Below are 6,065 nucleotides of genomic sequence, written 5' to 3' on the forward strand. Positions count from 1 at the left end.
CTGTAATTATTTTGCCATGTAAACTTGATGCTACAGAGAGATCCATGCATATTTTGGAGATGTTCAGTAAGGATGTTTTGTAGCTATAGTTGTAATTGATCCATTCCTGCAATTGTTTGCAATTTTAGAGTACCATAGCATGACTCAATCTTGCTCTACTTTTGCTATAAAATATTTCTGGTAGATTCTTAACATGATATGCATTTTTGCCAAGCTTATTGTAGTTGATCCATACATGCTATGCAATTGTTTTTGCCATGGATAGCTTCATAAACATGCCATCTTGCTGTAGGTATGCTTGTTTTGTCATGCATTGCTCTGTAGTGAGTTCATCAAGCTCACAAAGAGGCCTACATGTTAATACTTCTGCCATGCTCTGTTTTCTGCTAAGTCTGAAACCTGATAACGAAACTTGCTATGGTTACATGCTTGCCATCATATCTTAGGGTCCTTTTTGGCTTATGGTCAGTAAGGGACTTTTGTCATGTGCATTTAGTAGAACACTACAATGCCTTGTTTTGCTATGTTAAGTTCCTGTAGCATGTTGATTTCGTGCTCTGAACATTGCTACCTGATGCTGATTTTTGCCATGTCCAGTTTTTTCACCAAGTCTGTGAACCTGTTATTATTTGCAATCTTGCCATGCCCTTTTGGGCTTGTTCTAGTGATTTCTGGAGATAGCTCAGTGTTCATGTTTCGTTGTGCTTTACCTGTACATCATGCCCATGCCTTTTGTTTTCATGTTGAGTTACCGTAGCATACTGTTTTGATGCTTGCTAGATGCCTAGTTGCTGTTTCGTCAGATTGTTGCTATGTATTGTTTGGAGTGTATGTGTTGCACCGTTGCTCCGTTTTCAGCATGCTCTATATGAAACTTGCTTAGAATTGTATGTAGTTACATATTATCATGTTGCATCCTTGTTTTGAGGTGTTTGCTTGATGTTTGTATGCATTTTGCGTCAATGCCATGTTTAACTTGTTTTGATCATATCTTCTAGACCGTAGCTCCGAATCTAATGAACTTTATATGTAATTTGACTAGATTTTCGTGTAGATCATCTTGGTGCTCTTTAACTTGCTGTTTAACAACTTCAACTTAATGCTTATTCAGTTCTGGACCAATTTCGAAATTGGCATATGAGGACTTACCGGAATTGTTATGTGTTGTTTCCGGCCTCATTTAAACTTGCTGTGATGTGTTGTTCTTGTATGCATCATCTCTTGTCATGAGTAGCTTCGTTTAGCTTTGTCATGCATCATTCTTGTTTGAGCATCATGCCTTGCTCTTGTGTGGTGTGTTTACCTTGTTGTGTGCTTCTTCTCGATAGTTTCCCGTGTCGTTGCGATCGTGAGGATTCGTTCGTCTTCGTGGCTCCATCTTCTTCATGGATTCGTTCTTCTTCCTAGCGGGATTTCAGGCAAGATGACCGTCACCTTGGATCTCATTACTATCATTGCTATGCTAGTTGCTTCGTTCTAACGCTTTGCTGCGCTACCTATTCACTTGCTCCTCAAGCCTCCCAAATTGCCATGAACCTCTAACCTTTGTCACCCTTCCTAGCAAACTGTTGTTTGGCTATGTTACCGCTCTGCTCAGCCCCTCTTATAGCGTTGCTAGCTGCAGGTGAAGATGAAGTTTGCTCCTTGTTGGATTATGTTTATGTTGGGATATCACAATATCTCTTATATTATTAATGCATCTATATATTTGGTAAAGGGTGGAAGGCTCGGCCTTATGCCTGGTGTTTTGTTCCACTCTCGCCGCCCTAGTTACTGATATACCGGTGTTATGTTCCCGGATTTTGCGTTCCTTACACGGTTGGGTGATTTATGGGACCCCCTTGACAGTTCGCCTTGAATAAAACTCTTCCAGCAAGGCCCAACCTTGGTTTTACCATTTGCCTAGCCTATTTCTTTTCCCTTGGGAGTCGCGCTCTCGAGGGTCATCCTTATTTACCCCCCCGGGCCAGTGCTCCTCTGAGTGTTGGTCCAACCTGTCAGTCGCCGGTGGCCACCAGGGGCAACTCTGGTCTGGCCTACCGGAAGCTTGGACAATCCAGTGTGCCCTGAGAACGAGATATGTGCAGCTCCTATCAGGATTTGTCGGCACATTCGGGCGGCTTTGCTGGTTTTGTTTTACCTTTGTCGAAATGTCTTGTAACCGGGATTCCGAGACTGATCGGGTCTTCCCGGGAGAAGGAATATCCTTCGTTGACCGTGAGAGCTTATCATGGGCTAAGTTGGGACACCCCTGCAGGGTATTATCTTTCGGAAGCCGTGCCCGCGGTTATGTGGCAGATGGGAATTTGTTAATATCCGGTTGTAGATAAATTGTCACTTGACCTTATTTAAAACGCATCAACCGCGTGTGTAGCCGTGATGGTCTCTTCTCGGCGGAGTCCGGGAAGTGAACACGGTTTCTGGGTTATGTTTGACGTAAGTAGGAGTTCAGGATCACTTCTTGGTCATTGCTAGTTCACGACCGTTCCTTTGCTTCTCTTCTCGCTCTTCTTTGCGTAAGTTAGCCACCATATCATGCTTAGTCGCTGCTGCAACATCACCACTTTACCCCTTCCTTTCCCATTAAGCTTTGCTAGTCTTGATACCCATGGTAATGGGATTGCTGAGTCCTCGTGGCTCACAGATTACTACACCACCAGTTGCAGGTACAGGTTGTGCGATGATCATGACGCGAGAGCGATGTCGTTTGTTTGGAGTTCTTCTTCTGCTTCTTCTTCGATCAGGGGATAGGTTCCAGGTCGGCAGCCTGGGTTAGCAGGGTGGATGTCGTTTGAGTTTCTGTTTATGTTTCATCCGTAGTCGGATGTTGATCTTATGTATGATGTATTGATGTATTCTTGCGGCATTTGTATGCCTTGTATGTATCCCCAAATATTATGTAATGTTGATGTAATGATATCCACCTTGCAAAAGCGTTTCAATATGCGGTTCTATCCTTGGTGGGGCCTTCGGGTCTCTTTAGGATAGTATCGCATATTGGGCGTGACAAAGTTGGTATCAGAGCCTCGACCGACCCTAGGAGCTCCCCTTGATTGTTCGTGTAGTTTGGCCGTTGTTGAGTCTAGAAGAAAACTTTTTCTGAGTCTAATTATATTGGAGAGTAGGAATTCTTTTTACTCCTCAGCCCCTTCGTCGCTCTGGTGAGAAATCTTGACGTAGGTGTTTTGAACTACTCCTCTTCCCCTTCAAATTTTTCTTCAGGATCACGTGGTTAGTTTTCGTTCGTTGTCTTTCCTCTTTTTCAATCCGGAGCATTTCTCTTCGAGTGTTTCGGTCCTCGTCATCTCTTGCGAGATCAGTCCTCGGTTATTTCTCTTCCGATGTCGTTTTCCCTGTCCGAAGTTGTCTTTGTTTTTCCCACCCGCCCTCCCTTCTTCTTCTCGGAACCGGAGTTCGTAATCGAGTATCCATTCTACTCGCGTGCAATCTTTGCATTCTCTCCTCAATGATTTCAACCGATGTTTTTCTCCTCAAAGCTATTCGTCGATTTCCCCTTCCAAGTTGTCGTTGTTTTCCCGCCCTACCACCCCTTTTATTACCGGAGTCTGAATCTCTTTCGAACAGCAATTTCATCCGTGCAGAGCCTCTTCAGTCTTCCGTCAGTTATTTCAACTGGTGAATTCTCGTCTCGTTTTGGCATTCTTCATCTCTTTTCTTCTCCGGTGGTTTCAATTCCAATTTTTCAATAGTGATTATGTTCTTTCCTCGGCTCAAATGTTTCCGTTGCTCGTTCCCCTCTTGTCATTTAATCGTTCTGGAGTGATAAAGACATATCAGGAGATTCGTCTGTGTTCGAATTAATTCGAGGTTGTCACCTCATTCAAATATTTCAATTGTTCCGGTGCATCATCTATCTGATCAACAATCCTTTTTCAACGATGTTTCTTTTCGGTGGGCCCTGACCCACAGGTCTTTTCCCAGGATCTTACCTGACTCTTCTAATTTTTCCGGAGCTATTCTCAAATCCTTTTCGAAGTTTGACGTAAGTATGAATTCCATCAGTCAGATGCCTTTCCAAGATCAATTTCAAATTATTTTCTTTGTTCGCTCAACCTCTTCGCTTTTCATTACCCCGGAGTATCTCAACAATTTTGGTGTTATTTCTCGTCGTTCATTCTCAACATTGAAGACCGAAGTACAGTTCTCTCGGAGATTCGCGGTGCTAGCTCGATGTTAGCCTATCCAATTGTTTCTAGCCGTGCATTTATTTTCACCCATCCGGAGTATTTCAGGAGTTGTTTTCTGTCTCAATTATCTGGAGGCCATCTGTTCAGAAGATTTCTTCGTCTCAAGTGTTCAAATCCATCTCCGATCATTCTATATTCGTGCCCCTTCGCCCGTCTTCATATTCTTCCGGTGTTTCGTTCAAGAATGCTTCAATCAGCTCGCGATCTCTTCTTTCTATTGCATCTTGATTCCCTCAAGTATATTAGTGCTTTTCCTATTTTCCCGGTGAGTCATCCTCCTTCGTCAGTCAATTTTGAATTCTAACGGTGGCTCGCTCAAGATCTCTTCCTGTTGCTTTCATATCATTTAATTCGTTCTTCCAAATCCTACCGGTGGTTCACGAAGTCTTTCTCAAGTTTTGGCGCTATATCTTTTCCCCTTAATTTTTCCAACAAGAATAAGTTGAATGCAAGATCCGGCTGTCATCAATTAAATTTGATGAGGATAAGCATAACGTAATTCTTATTCTTATTTCATCGTCGCCAAGATTTTCCTTTTCTTCAGAGTTCGTTCTTGATGAATAAATCTTAGTTCCAAGTGTTTTCACCTTTTCTTTCCGGAGTTCTAAGCTTCCTCGGCCATCTCGTCGGAACCTCCATCTAAATCATCGCAAGACTCAGAGCTTATGCTATTCTTTCTTCTATTTTTTCTCATAATCCTTTTGGTACCGGAGTTCTTCACGGTGGCTCGTCATGACTTAATTCTTTTCTCAAGTGTTCATCAAGACTCTTATCGAAGGAGCTCAAGTATCTTTTCTTATCGTGTCTCGAAGTGCAAATAATTCTCTGTTTTCTTTTGAAGTGGAGTTTTGCATTTCTTCGTTCTTCTCAGCTATTCAATCTTTTCCGCTTGTGGTAGGTTACCAACTCATAATTTTGAGATGTTATCAATAAGTCCACAACAAGTGTATTCTTTTCGTTGTTGATTTTCCTTAACAACTCCGTTCCATCCTTTCTTCTAAGGTTGCTTTCTATTTCATTCGTGGCACAAGTTGTCATTTTCCTCCCTGTTCCTCTCATCCTATTAATTCAATTCTTTCCGGAGATTTTGTGTTGTTCCTTAAGTCAAATATCATCCCATTTCTCGAGCTCGTATTCTATCCCTCCATGTTTCAGCCGGAGTGTTACCTAAATCTTTTCAGCCTTATTGGTTTTTTATCTCGTTCTAATCGGAGTGGTTTCAGAATCTATCTGATTCCGTGATATAGAATTTCTGGAAAGCGTTAAGGGTTATTTGAACAAGAGTTTTTTAATGAAAGACCTCGGTGAAGCTGCTTACATATTGGGCATCAAAATATATAGAGATAGATCAAGACGTCTAATAGGACTTTCACAAAGCACATTGTCGTGGGAAACCACAGCCACCTATGGGGCCATCAGCCCCATGTGGTTCGGCAGGGGGATGAGCACATTGCACAAAGAGCGAAGAATCGTAGCACAGCATGACAGAGATCACACGGGCAATTTTACCCAGGTTCGGGCCGCCACGAGGCATAAATGGTGAATTGTGGTGGAAATGCAGCGCTCTAGCCCGGTAGGGGTGCCTCGAGGCGAGAACGACTACGTGCGTATGAGCATACAAGGGTCCGAATGCTTTCTATGGTTGCCACGGGCCTCCTTTTATAGATCAAGGGGTCACCACTGTGGCAAATTAATCATTGTGCATTGATTAGATAGCAAACAGTGCTACCATACCTAACTCTGCAGATAGGGCAGAGCGCATTAAATGCGCCGCTTAGTGTCACATCATGGCATGCCCAGCAAGCCTTGCCGGGCAGTTCAGCCACCTTCTCTCCTGCCTGCATGACACATCTCTGG

The 6,065-nt window shown here is 43.1% G+C and overlaps 1 long non-coding RNA gene across 1 annotated transcript; it reads left to right on the forward strand.

Annotated features, from left to right (window-relative positions):
- Nucleotides 1–206: 206 nt before the first annotated feature.
- Nucleotides 207–2,903, forward strand: LOC141020999 (uncharacterized). Its single transcript, XR_012180996.1, has 2 exons — nt 207–1,418; nt 2,661–2,903. It is a non-coding gene; the product is annotated as an uncharacterized lncRNA (long non-coding RNA).
- The last annotated feature ends 3,162 nt before the right edge of the window (nt 2,904–6,065 follow it).

Source organism: Aegilops tauschii, chromosome 3, assembly GCF_002575655.3.
Source record: "Aegilops tauschii subsp. strangulata cultivar AL8/78 chromosome 3, Aet v6.0, whole genome shotgun sequence".
In the NCBI taxonomy this organism is placed as follows: domain Eukaryota; kingdom Viridiplantae; phylum Streptophyta; class Magnoliopsida; order Poales; family Poaceae; genus Aegilops; species Aegilops tauschii.